Below are 14595 nucleotides of genomic sequence, written 5' to 3'. Positions count from 1 at the left end.
TCAAACCTTCCAAAATCAGAGCCAATTCTTTGCATTAAACAAACCTTAAAATTGTAAAGGCTACTACTCAAAAAGCTAGGGAAAGCAAGAAAGAAGGTTAAGTGTATTCCCCTGTACCATATGCGTACAGCTTTTAATGGTGTGATCCCCCACACCAATCCCTTCTGCTTTAAGTGAACGGGTAATTATCTACTATTTCTTTTCATCTTTCTCATTCTCATTTGCTCTCTGATGTTATTTAGCATGTCTTACTGCAAACCCAACACTACGCACAGTGACGAATATCCCCCAGGGAGCTCCCACTATCCTGAGTGCTTCCAGGGTACCCCTGAGTTTCCCTTCTCAACATCACTAGGAGGCCATTATTACCAGTGCTTCATAATGGAGGAATTAAGATCATAGATGCCTGAAGTATGCAATAATTCTGGCTGCTCAAATTGACATAGCTGTTTTTTACAGATTCCTTAGCATTTTTATCACATTTGATGGGCGTGCCTACATGTGCAGATTAAACCCTCAGGCAAAGGAACTCAGTTACCTGTGCCGTCACATTGCCGGAGCATCGCCTGGCACGGCACAGCTAGGACTCTCCTAAACAATTTGCAGGGATGGCTTGAGAGTCAGCATGCTTCAAGGTCTGGTCCTAGTAAGTGGCTTGTCTGTAGCCATCTGCTTTGGAGCCTAGGTGAGTTTAACTGCATGCACAGTGGTCACCGTGTCAGCTGGCCTCTTCATGGACTGCACGTGCAAGACTTCGTTCCAAAGATTCACATCAAAGCTACTTTTGCATCCTTAGTCCTAAACTCCCCTCCCAACTTTTGCCATACAAATTACACCAAAGAAGGTGGAGATGCTACACTACATAAGCACACCACTGTTGAAACACATCCTTTCTGTGCATTTAGGGCACTGTGAGGAAAAAAGTATGTAGCATGTAAGAAAAGGCTGTACCATAAGGCCCCTAGGAAAGGGGAACAAATTTGCTTTCTTCTGACTTCTAAGAGACAAATTTTTACCATGTTTGTCAGAAGATGTCCTTTTGTCAAAACTCATTAAGTTTGCAAGGAAAGATTGTATCAATTAATTTCCTTGGTTTGGAAACAAACGCAAGAAGTTTTCAGAATTTGTTGAAAGTCTGCCTTCAATATTTTTTAAACTAGATTTCTGGTTCTAAATGTACTAACGTTTATTTAAAAAAAAATAAGTTTAAGAAAGCTCTGGATCAAAATGAGGTATTTTGGAATTATTAAACAAAATAATTTGGGTGGTCCCATCCCATGTGGGTTTTTTTTTTAGGTCTGGAAAATCTAATACCAATATTTTTTCTTTTTCCCAAGCAAAAACACTCCCTGAACTCCAGAAAAATCTGGGGAGATAACTGTTGCATTGACTAGTTTGGCTATTAAAAATGACTTATTAAAGTGTAGCAAAAATCTGACCTGCAGTCTGTATTTAATGCAGATATGTAACACTTTCTGGAAAAACTGCCTTTAGTTTTTTGTAAGCGTAACATCAAGAGAAGTTCAGACTGGACATTAGGAAAAGGTTCTTCACTGAGAAGGTGGCTGGTCACTAGAACAGGCTGCCCAGGGAAGTGGTTACGACACCAAACTTGTCAGAGTTCAGGAAGAGTCCAGACAACGATCTTAGTCACAGGGATTAGTTTTTAGGGTTTTATAGTCTTGCGAGGAACAGGGAGTTGGACTCAATGATCCTTATGGGTCCCTTGCAACTGGAAACATTCTGTGATTCTATGAATCTAAAAAGCCTTAGAGCCTGTGCCCATCTCCGCGTCTGACTCTTGGAGCCTAATAACCTGGGGTATAGCAAGTTGGTCAAGAAAAGATAGAGCAAGTTAGTTGTGACAAACTAGTACATTTCTACCGACTAAACAAATTTCTGGAGCTTTAAGTCCCAACTTACTTGATTGTATTATTGTGCTTTTTCCAGCCTCTGCTTTGCTGTAATATCTCTGCTACTACATCTTAGCTATCCAATGTCTGTTCTTTGTTTCAAAATATGAAGACCTGCAGTTTCTTAATGGTGGGCTGTGGGACCTTTATTAATAGCATTTTTCCTTCATTTCAGTTTTTAAAAAATGGCTGAGATGATAGCTAAAACTGAATAAAAACATCCTGCCCAGATGAGGTGTTCCTTATTTCCATTTCCCACCTTCACAGAAGTCACATCTCATACAGTTAAGGATTGGCAACCTGAACGCAGGAAGTGTCAGGAAACATGTCAAAGTATTCCTGAGCATCGTGTGTATGTCTCAGATTCATATCCATATGCAGGAACACATGCATGCGTGCACAGGAGAGAAATAGCTGAGCTTTGATTGTCCAAACTACCGGTGATAGCACCTGGGCTCAAGTCCTCAGAGCCAAGTGGCTGAAACCACTTGAAGCTACATGGCCTGAAGGGGCAAAGATGTAGCCTGAGCCTGTCTCGCCTGTGACACAGCTTCCCCATGATCTATGGCTGGCTCACACCAGACCACAGCTGTGGTCAGAGCCATTGCTGGTGGGTGACAGGCACTGTAAGAGAGCTGGGTCTTTCCATGACCAAAGACCGAGTCACACCTGTAACCTTGAGAGCTCTGCTTACAGCTGTGAACGGGTTGGTCTCTGGAAAGTCAGATCTTGCTTTGAGAATATATCCCACAAAGCCAGCTCTTAGGGCGTGACTATGGCTAACTGGTCTAAAACACTGATTATGTCTATTTCATCACAGACCTTACAGATGATTTATTCCTGGTATGTGAAAATTTAAACGTTGGCCGCACAAAGACTCAGAGATCTGCAGAAAACACTTGAAAGAGATGGGGCCTTTTATAAATGAACTTTTCAAATCGACTAAATCAGTCTATCTGCTAAATCCCTGTTCTCACCATCTTGAGTACAGACGTGTCTTTTAGATGGATGAGATGAACTTCACCAAGGAGCAGCAGACTCAGAGGCTGTATGTATTCCCTGAGAGCCTTGGATAAGAAAAGTCAGAAAGAAATAGGTACGGAGATTGAAGACAGAAAAAGAGGGAGAGTATAACTGATAAAACATTTGTAAAATCTTGTAGTCACACAAGCTTGACAGTTTTGGCCTATCTGCATTTTTTGACTGCCCTAGTAGCATTTGCAATTACTTACTGGAGCTCTTACTCAAGGTAAAGCCTTGTCAGTGGGCCCGAGGCTCCACTACAGGTGATGTGGATAACACACCAAAAGGCTGAATGCTCTTGACAGTGTTCAGTGTAATTTTACCCCAAGACTCATATGGAATTTAGGACTCAAGTGGCTTTTTTCAGTCGGACCTCACCATAACTCTGCAGCTGAGAGCTGGGTTTGGAGCACCCCATCAGACTGCACTGAGGTCTCAAGAGAGCGATGAACATGGCTTTGCCATCCATCCCAGTGCTGAATCAAGATCGCCATCAGCCTTTATTCCAGACCAGCTCTGCTTCTCTGGCTTTCCTTATTAGCAATGCTCTGCTGTTAGTGCTTGTGACAAGCGTGGCTATATGATACTTACAAAACAATCCCGATGCATTCCTGCTCGGTTTACAAAAACAGTTACACTTCCATTGCAGCCCAGGTTTAAGCATCTCTTGTTTAGGATGTAATTGTCTGTGGTGTCTGCACTTTACTATTTATGTTTACAATTGGTTGCTAAGGGCTGAGTTACTGCTTTTGCCAAAGATACTGGTTTTCACTGTGTATTTAGCCTTCCCTGGAAATTTCAGAGGGGATGAGCTGTCACAGAGAAGTACAAGGCCAAATGGCAGATCATTTTCTTTAATTTAAAACAATCAGATATTACAGAAATGTGATTATATAAGATCCTCATTTCAGGGCTAAATCAGACTATATATCACAACTAGCACTCTGGATCTACAGTTTTGATTAATGCTTCCATATAATTATTTGAGAATATACAGATACTACATATACAGGATACAGTAATAATAGTAAATACATTAATATTAATAAATTGGAGCTTTGAATTGCAATTTATTCATCTGTTACAGGATTTTTTTTCCTAATTGCATTGCAGTGCATTAAGATAATGGAAGAGACTGTCAATACATCATTTGTTCTTTTGAGGGGGCACTATTGTAACCAGTTGTCCTAAAACAATTAGTTTTAGGGCTATTTTAAATGTGGTATCTTCTATAACCCTTTGATCTTCCACTGCTCCCTACCAATACCAGTGCTGCCAACTAGCTGAAAGCACTGAAGAACTTCACAGATGTCTTTTTGTTCTCCTGAAGAAAAGATTGCACAGTGTATTACTGAGTGATGATTCTAGGTTTCTAGGCAGGGAAATATTGCACAAAATATAGTATTATCCTATATACATAGAGAATGATGTCTGAAGCAACGAGGCACATTGAGAAGGGTCAGATTTTATCTCTTTTTGAGTGAAACTGCACCCAAAACTCTGGCTGTGGCACTTGTCCAGAATCCCAGTGTAACGTTTTGAGTTTTCTAATAAAGGCTAAACATGCAACGCCACCATCCTTGATCTACAATTAAGGAAAGCATGGTTGTATTCTTAAGTTACTTCTTTGAGATTAAAACATTTGGGTTCAATTTCTGCCTCTGTCAAAAATTTCATTTGGAACCACTTCTGACAGGACCGTTCCCTGATCCAGTCAGGGGGAAGGGCAGGCTTAGACGTACCTGGACAACAGATAGGAAGAGACGTGGCCAAAGATTTCAGCCTATGTCAGGCAGATTTATTCAAGAGATGCTTGCTTCAACCCAGTAACTCTACCCAGCAGGAGTACAGCCTACGTTCCCTATCTCTGGTGCTTCACAGAAGCACTGAAGCTGGAAGGAATGAATCAAGGCCATGATTTTTGGGTGACTCAGTTCTTTGTACATAGCTGGGAATGTCCCCAAGGTCACAGCATCAACGAGTATTCACAAAAAGCTTTTTCCATTAAAAATTAAGACACATTTTGCTCTAGGCTTGATTCTGGGGAATCCGTCCCTTCAACATTTTGATGTCTTAAACTATGGAATGCCTTGAAAAAGACCCCAAAATACTATTAAAAATTGCTCAGAGCCTATGACAACCTGTCATCTTATTTTGCCCATTGGAGAGAAGCAGTCACCCAGAAAGCCGAAAACTTTGATTCCTGACCTTATCTAAAGTGTTTTGGTTCCACATACTGCACAAAGGTACTGCTGGCTTGGGGGCTGGGGAAGGGAGAGCTGTCCTTAGGAACTCCAGTTTAACACTGTAGAGAGAAGCTGCAGTTCATTTTCATGCTTTTAGTCCTACCACGAGTGGAGACAGCATAAGTTTTGGAAAGCCGAATGTCAAGCTTAAAGGCAGCTGATACCATAGTATTGATATTATTGACCCTCAAATTGACCTGGCAAAAGAAGAAAGTGAGGACTATCTACCATGCACAACCTCGTGCTACTGTTGCTGTAATTCTGAAATCAAGACAGGCTAAAAGGAAACTTTTTAAAAACTGACACTGTAAATTAATTTGTTTAGCTCTGTGAAGCTAAAATCTATTTTTAAAAGCCACAGCATCCTCTTAAAAAATGTGCTTCATCAGAGCCATTAGTTCAGGGTTTCTAATATTAAACATGCAAGACTCAAGCTCAAAGAAGTGTGTGGGAACCTCTAAGGCAGGATCAACACAATACTTCGTGGTCAGAAAGAAGATATTCTGAACTCCCACCCAGACCCAGTGCATAACCAGGATCAAAAGGAACACAACTCACCCACATGACAGTCCAAGCCTGGAAATCTCCTTCTATGAGAGGCACGTAACAGTCCTTCAGAAGAACTGCACAAGGCCCACTCTTTTCAAAATACACCTTGAGGTGGTGGTAGCAACCTACTGATGTAATTACCTGGTTATTATACTTTCACCCAGGGACTACGTTCATCTCTGGTGACTCAAACCTGTGGTTTATATTTTGTAGGCTACCGCTGCTGCAAGTAATTCCCAGGACGGGCGCAGGGATGGAGACCACCCTCCCTGTTCCTACTAAGCAAGAATGAGGCAGCCTGCACTCGAAAGGAAACAGGAATGGACAGATGAGTAGTCCTTTGTCTGGGCAGAATCTTGGATTACAAGAGGTGAAATAGTTGTTTATATCATGTTAATCTAAGAAAGGCCTAAAAGCTTGATTTTCCCAGTGAGTACCCTAGCCACAAGACTACTGCAGAAAAAGTATTTCTGCTCCTACTAGATGATCTGTAAACATGTTGGATCAGCCAAACATTCTTACTCCTTCTTTAGTTCAAGGGTAGCAGAAGATACCCAGCACTGCTAACGCTACTTCAATGACATGCCTAGATAGAGACTAAAGTGACTATCGGTAGACAGGCTAGTCCTGAATATAAATTCAAGCATGAGGCCTGCACAGTTAAGAAGTTCACTCTATGTCAGCAATAATGAGAACGAAGAAAGCATAAAATGGAAATATCTAGAAGGCAAGACCTTCTAGATGGCACTACTGTCAAGGTAGATCAACTACGTGTGCTGTTAATCTCAGCAGCTACTGGAAGAGCACGTACAATAGTGTCATTCATAGCTTTCTGATTTCAAGGCTAATTAGGCCAGTTCACTGTTTTGAGTCTGCTTAAATACATTAGTGGGATTCTTCTAGCTGCTGCAGCCTGCCAGCACTTTCTGCTCAAACTGTCTCAGGATCTCTCTGGTATATGCAAAATTACACTGAACTTATGGTCATAAATTACAGCAGGATTATTCAGTCATCTGAGAGCACATCCAGCTGAGATGAGATCATGAACCTTGTAGGTAAACCAAAGCCTCACACTTCAAAAGGGCAAAAGACACAACTAAAAACCCCTTAGCAGCATTATGGCCTCATTTTGAGTTGTTGAGTTTGGTTGTAATTTTTCTCTATATATATTTAAAATGCAGCTAATTTTCTGAAAGTTAACTATTGATGAGGTACTGTGCAAAAATATTTTATGAACTGCCTTGAGATGTCTTATTAATGCTCTGAGGCAAATTTATTCTGTATTTGGACTCTACTGCCATAATTGATTTCTATTACTTAACTTGTTAGGCAACGAGGGGGAGAAGCTCATCTCCAGTGTCATCAAAGAAGATTACGTTTGAGAGCTTTGTTCAGTTAATTATCAGCACAGCTTTGCATTCATTTCCTTGTTACATGGTTTTACCTAAAGGGCTGATGTTTATTTTCCTAACGAGCTAATACCCAAATACGATGGCAGCACGAAGAATACCCTGCAATGGCAAGCATGACTTCCCCGGGAGAAGCACTGACCAGCGTAGAGCCTTCTCCTGTATCATGTGCCAGTGCTGTGATAAGAGAGCTGCTCGGTCCCTCCATCTGGGCTTGGACTGTATCTACGCTTGTGCATTCTCACAGCGTACCACCGTGCCTCTGTCATGGTATTATGAGCGTAAATTGGTAGATTGCCATTGTTCCTTGTAAAGACTACAATTGCTGCTTATCACAACCTACTCCTAAATATTCAGAGCTGCATTATGCCAGCGTGACATATATTATTTATTAGCTAATAGATTGTTGTTCTGACTCTGTTGCTGCTGCCAGCAGTGATGCTACTGACTACTCTTTATAGTCATCCGGAGGAGGAATAGGGCCATATAGAAGCCAGATACCTAAGTCACAGCTGATCTACCATTACGGCTAAATATAGATTTCCTGCATTAGAAAAAATAAATTAAAAAACCCACTGATTTTAGTGGCCTAAGACTCTTCCATTACTGTTTCCATATTGCTCATGCAGTCACCATAATCCATGAACAAGTAAGTTCAAAATAATATTTGTTATTTACTGAGTATGCAGTTAACATCATCATACTTTCACACTGCTGAAAAAAGTAGCTCCTCAGTCTAAAAACTACTCAAGTTTACTCCAGCCCTCCAGCCTTGGAAGAAAGGGATGTATTGCACAGGAAACAAATGAAACTTCAGGAGGATGCCAATGCCGACTTGCACTGAAGTTCCTGCATGTGCTGTAATGAGCATCGGGAAGGACGAAAATCAGAATAGTCTTCACAGTCCTTCCAGCTTTAATGGAGAATACAGTTAGTTTTAAGCTTAATAGATTTAAAATATCTTGACTGATGCACTTTATATCTAAGGCTTTTATGGTGTTTAGTGGTCTGGGAAGTTATACTGAGACTGTCTTTATACCTATAGCTAACCAAGATAAGAAACGTCCGTGTTCTAGTCAATAAAAAATTGAGTTGTTCAGCTTCTCTGTTCGATTTTTATATTTAATCATATGATTTAATATATATGCACTAAGCATCACTAAGCAATCTATTTATTATAGCATGCAATAGATATCTAAAATTGCATAGTAGTCAAGAAAGAATTAAAAAGAATTAAATTCTTTCCAAATCCTTTCCATATAGCCAGAGTTATAGACAAATAAACATAGAAAGCTATGGGATTACAGAAAAATCTACATTTACAATAGGAAAAAATCTAGTCTATAATGTCCCAAGCAATTTATTTTCACAGTATCCCACAGAACACTGTTGTAAGTCTTAGTGATTTCTGCAATTAAAAATCAGAAAGTTTATTTTAATTTACAGTTAAGATTATCATTAGGAAGAGAACACTCATTTCGACCTGCTAAGTTGTGTGTTAAAACATGTCTCAAAGATTTATTACAAAATCCAAGAAATTAAATACCCAGTGCCACTACCTCAGCAATAACCATAAGAGAAAGATGCCAGTCACTCATGAGAAATCAAAAATATTTTCTCTTAGGGTGCTCATATCCTAATAAGAGTAGAAATAGTACAACTCAACAAAGTAAACAAAAGCTTGTTTTTATCGTGCATCCAAATTTATAATATTCAGACACCTATTAGGTAAAAAAACTTATTTCTAAAAATGAAAAAATTTCCTAGAGCAATACTATAGAAAAAGGGAAAGTCCTTTCAGAGGCGATCATTATTTAACTCCAAGAGCTGTGATCATAGGGTTGCTGGGTCAGAAAGTATTATGCAATGACATGATGAGTTAATAGAAATGACCCCTGAAAACATTCAAACAATACAGTTTTAGAATGCATGTATGTCTACTCTGATGAAGCTGGAGTGGCTCATAACTTTAAGAGCTTCCCTTTCTGGCTCCCAGCTTTCCCTCCTGGTGTCTGCCTGTCAGGAGCAGCAGGTCTGTACTCTGGAAGAGCAGACACCTTCAAAGGGGTCTGCAGTGGGATCCCACAGCACTGTCATGCTCCCAGTCACTGCCCCCTTCAGCAGATACCTCATCCCCCATTCAGTAAGACTACGTATTCCATAGACACTCACACAGACACACAACCCAACAGCCCTTCCCCAATGTGCTGTTTATATAAGAACAACATACAGAGTAAAACACTGACTGAAATGTCCTCCAGTAAGGTAGCTTTAAATATGGTAGTGCCATGAAAAATATTTTACCTGTGCATGTAGTGCCATGAAGCTGAAGGAAGTCACGTAAGACCAAGATTTTCTTCTAAAAGTCACAGTAGCAAGCCGTTTGGCAAGATCTCAAATGTTGGCAAGAAAGCTATTGTGAATCTCAACTCCTTGCCTTGCCTTGAGTGGCAAGCCAGAATTTGCCAATTAACTTGCACTTAGAAAAAAAAAAAAAGCTGAGCATGAATAAATAAATACATATGATATGGCATTGTTACGGCAACGGGACATTTCAAAACACTGAAGCCAACGGAATTGCTCTGACTGAAGCATGCTGCTCCGAACAGCACTTCTCCCTCATCTCAAGCTGAAGATGTTTTCGTTTTTACTGTCTGCACATGTCTGAACGAGGCCAACCTGCTGAGCCCCAGTGACAGCGTCCAGCTGAGAAAGGAGGCGAGAGCAATTTGGACGCTGTTGTGAGAGTGCCTGTGAAAGCATCATTTTAAAATAAAAATTAAAAAAAAAAAAAAAAAAAAAAAAACCACAAGGCAGCTGCAAGTTTCAACAAGGCTGAGCAAAGAGGTGGTTTATCAATTGTAGTTTGAATGGAAATGACAGCAGTGCTAAGAACCAGCAACAAACTTTTTTTTGGTGTACTGTACCTCATCTCCCTGGGAAAGAATTCCAAAGCTTTGCTAGTACATCTCAGGTGGTCACAGAGCAAACCAATCTCACAGGAGGCATGTACTGCCTGACCCTGCTCTCCTGAAAGTTTCTAGTAAAACTCCCTGGGAGGACAATCGTGCCCCAGGCTTGGTAGGCCATTTCATTTCTCAGACCTTGCCTAGCCCCTAATGCCCGGTGCTAGCTCTGCACTAACTTGGATGTGATTTGCCAACTGAGCAAACTTGAACTCCAAGTGTTTTTAAAGCAAAACCTCACCAGACAGGCTCTCCTGTCCAGCCTCGTTGCTGTTCTTCCTCTTCTAAACCAGTCCTGGCAGCTCCTCAGAGCTACAGGATGGGGTCACTGAAATCCTCTGCTTAGGTGTCCTTTTAATAGCAAGGTCTGATGACTGTGTATTTGCTAAGGAATGTTGCCTCCACCTGATGCGACTGACACTTCCCTTTTTATACAAACATTTCAGAAGTGACAATTTTGGCGGTGATGCTAGAAACGGTCTCATCTGCAATGAATTAAAATGTTCAAGAAACTGCAAATATACTGTTTATTTATATCTTAATCATTATGTAACTTGAGTTGAATAAAGTCCAAGACAAACTATAAATGTGGACAGTACATACATAGGGTATAAACAAAGGTCCACCTTCACTCGGGTAGTGAAATTCTCATACAGGAAACACACTGAAGGGTTTGTAGAAAGCATGCAGCGAGCATGCCTGTTTATAAAAACACGGGTTCGGAAACCCAGGGGACTGGCAGCATGCTACATATCTACAGAAAGCATACATGCCCGTGTATTTCAGACTAGCACAATGCTACAGTTTTTCTTTTTTGATAGAGGGTTTTTTTCATTGGGGTAATCGAAATGACAGCTATCTACCGAGAACGCCGAGCTTTTGTATCATCAGGTTCCCCACAAGCGCTATTAGAGCATCGGACACAAATGACGAGCCTTTATCTTTAAAGCTCATCCGCGGCAGGAGGTAGAATACTACGAAATGTCACCCACCCCCCTCCCTTTAGAAGCTCTGGAGGAACAAAAATACAAGCCGCGGCTTCCAAAGCGCTCCAGCGTGAGGGCTGCATTATTCTCCCTCAGACTGATCCAGGCAGGCGGGGAGAAACCCTGCGGGGGTCCAGCCCCGCCGAGCGTGCCCCGCTCCCCCGGCGCCCCCCGCCCGCACCCCCGGGGCTCCCCGCGGGAGAGCCGCGTCCCGCCGGCCCGGGCGCCCCGCAGCCCGCCGGGGGCAGCGGCAGCTTTCGCCTCCCTTGCAACTCCCGTCAGTGCGAGAGGCGTGGAAGACTCGGTACCTAACAAAAACCCACAAATAAAACCAGAAGGCAGCCCTCGGCGGAGGAGCGATGCCCGCCCGCTTACCTTGCTCCGCGGGCGCCCGGGGCACCGCCGGGGGCTGGAGGAGGGATTCCCCGGCGCTGGCAGGGGCTGCTCGGGCTTCCCCGGGCGCTGCGCGGCCGCCGGAGCCACGGCGAGAGGTTTGTTTTGGTCGCTCCCTCCCGGGGAGGGTTTTCCTCTACATTCCCGGCTCCACATCACCGCCCCCCCCCGGCACGGAGAGGACTGGGGGTGGAAAAACCACGGCAAAGACATCTCCCTCCTGCCCCCGGAGATGAAAAGCCGCCGAGCGAGCGGCGTGGCGAGCGGCTGGGGTAGCGGGGGGGTGTGGGGGGGTCGGATAAAAGCCGAGCCCGCGCTGCCCTCGCCCCGCTGTAATCCCCGGCTGCCGGCGCGGCAGCCCGTGTCTGCGGCTGTGCGCGGCGGCGGCGGCGGCGGCGGGGCGGGGGGACACGGTCGCTCCCGGCCGGGGCACGCGGGGCGCCCCCTGCCCCCCCGCGCCGCCCCCTCCCCGGCTGCGCGCGCCCGCGCCTGCTCCTCGCTCCCCCGGCCGGGCAGGGGATGCTCGCACCCGCAGGCACCCCGTACTGCCCCCCAGGCGGGTGGGGGGGGGGGGAGGTGGGAGGGGAGAGGCGGGGGGGGGCACACACACCCCTACCCCGCGTTAACCCAGCCGGGGGATGTATACACACAGCCCGCACCCCAGCCCAGGCAGGGGATGCACACACACACGTACATATACAGACACTGTATCAATGCCACAGGCAGGGGATGCACTCACACACTGACGCACATGCATGCACACACACAAGCTACACTACCACACACACACACACACCCAGGCGGGGGATGCACACATACACACACCCCACCCCCACACTACACCCCCACCAGGGCAGGGGATCCCCCTCTCAGACTGGAGCGCACCCATACTAAGGCTCCCATACAGGGAATGAGCACACCCCCTCAGAGCGCCCCACACGCTTCCCTCCCAGACGGTGAATGTGTGGGCGCTCACACACACACACACACACACACAAACTTTCATATGCTACCCCCTCCCACACACCTACCCACCCCCCACCTTCTCCCGGTCAGTGATACAGCCACACCACCATCCCGCCCCTCTTTCCCTGCCGCCTTCCCCAGCCCGTGCTGGGCACACGCACACCCGACCCAGGGGTGTTCCTGGGGCCCGGCTGACAGCCCCGCAGCCCCGCAGCCCCACAGCCCCGCAGCCCCGCAGCCCCGCAGCCCCGCAGCCCCACAGCCCCACAGCCCCGCTGTCCTGCCGGGGGCTGCCGAGTGCGCTGGCTGGGCGGCCGGGACCCCGCACAGGGTGAGGACTCACACTCCTGTCATCGGGTCTTGGGGTAGCAGGTGGTGACTGAGACTGCTGCTGCTCCTGCTGCCGCTTCCTCCCTCCCACAGAGTTTACTAGTTCCTCTTTATTGCTTTTTAATGGGAAGTCCTTGATCATTCCTGGTAACGGGAGGAACTCTCACTCCCTCATTCAGTGATGCCCCTCTATATTTTAGGTATGGGATTAGAAAGCTGTTCTTCTTTTCAAGCTGTCCTTTCTCGGGCTTCCTAACAGGTCCTTTGTAGCTTTGCCCTCTGCATTGTGTTGCTCGGGCTTCATCTCATCTTATAGCTCTGAGATTCTGTCTTCAGTGTTGCACATTTCGCTGCTGGGTTGAAGGCTTTCCAGCACAACATTTATCAGCTTTCCCCCCCCCCTCTTCTTTTTTTAAAATATTCAAAAACCTCCTAATCATTTTGAAAGCCATCCAGGAATCAGATTGGGGAGTATCGCCACCATGATTTCAATTACAATCAAATAAAAATTAGGTTAAATTTTGAATGCTCACATACTGCGTTAATTTCCCTCCATTTTATGTACTTCCTTGCCCACTGGCTTGGGAACATACAGATGTGTGATTTTTAAAAAAGTTCAACCATCTTCTCCCAGACTACCTTCCAAAGTTTTCTGATAAGATACTACAGTAGCGGAAATCCTAAGTGGTACTGATTCCCAGGAGAATTCACTTTGAAATCGACATCTGTGACATAAACATCTGTGCCTGTGCTAATCAGCCTAGTCTACCCTTATGGTCAGTCAGGGAAATTCTCTTCCATATGTTATATATGATAAATGAAGTTCACAGCAACCCATTCCTCTCCTCAGCTACTTCCCATTTGAATGTAGGTATCTCTGTATTCCATAAGTTCCACCCATGTGTGTGCATGTGTCTGTGTGTGTCATTACTAATTTTGGAACCCACTGATCAGTTTCAGCTAAATGTGAGAGGTGGGCAAAACTCTCAAAGGCAATTAAATTCCTACAAGTTTAAGAAAAAGAAGGCAGTTGTGTGAAGAGGCTTGCTACATATACCTTTGCGCCCAGAGCATGACACGGGTGGATTTAGGAGTTTGTGTGTTGTTGTGTGTTGCCACATACCTCAAAACCTGCACGTTTATGTCACCTCAGTGAGAGGAGTTCAACTGGAGTTTGTGTCTTCTTAGCCATTGCAGACGGTAAATCCCATGAGACAGAGCTGTAGGAAACCAAGAGTTTATCATTCAGATGCTCATGCAATAATAGGCTCTCAGGAGCTCCAGTGCTCCTCTACTGCTTTTCATGATGCAGTGAGTGGTTTTGAAGGCTGTGAGTGTTCTGTAGAAGCAGATTATGGTTTTGTGAGATTTTAATATTTGTTTTTTCGGTATTTTTGATAAAGGCAGACTCTCTTATTTCTGTCTTATATGTGCACACCCAGATGCTAATGGGACTTGATTATTGGGAAAACTGTCAGAAAGAGCAGTCAGTAGGCAAGTTCCCACAGTTCTCCAGCTATGCCAGTGTCCATGCTGTGTAGACACTGTTCCAGAATAAGCAACTGAGCTGCTTTCAAAAGGGAGGAATTATTCAGAAATAAAAATTTCTTTAGTCAGATAGTGAGTCCACAGTAAAAATAACTGTATTCTGGGAAAGAATTTTTGCACATACAGGTATATTATCATACCTAGATGCATGTTTATGCCACTGGATCTATATTATTCAATTTTCCTTCATAAACAAATGCTAGCTATCCTTGTCTGTCTTCTTTTCTAGGCTTGAGGCTTTTCTGTTTACGGACACTCATCGTTTG

The 14595-nt window shown here is 44.3% G+C and overlaps 1 protein-coding gene across 1 annotated transcript in view; it reads right to left on the bottom strand.

Annotated features, from left to right (window-relative positions):
• The window catches only part of KCNB2 (potassium voltage-gated channel subfamily B member 2), a 203284-nt gene extending 191402 nt beyond the window's left edge, over positions 1-11882 (bottom strand). Inside the window, exon 1 of the mRNA XM_040588430.1 lies at positions 11468-11882. The gene's annotated coding sequence lies outside the window, so the exon portion shown is untranslated. The remainder of the gene's footprint in view (positions 1-11467) is intronic.
• Positions 11883-14595: the final 2713 nt, after the last annotated feature.

This window comes from Falco naumanni, chromosome 3 (genome assembly GCF_017639655.2).
Source record: "Falco naumanni isolate bFalNau1 chromosome 3, bFalNau1.pat, whole genome shotgun sequence".
Lineage (NCBI taxonomy): Eukaryota > Metazoa > Chordata > Aves > Falconiformes > Falconidae > Falco > Falco naumanni.
This window is presented reverse-complemented; position numbering and strand designations above follow the sequence as displayed.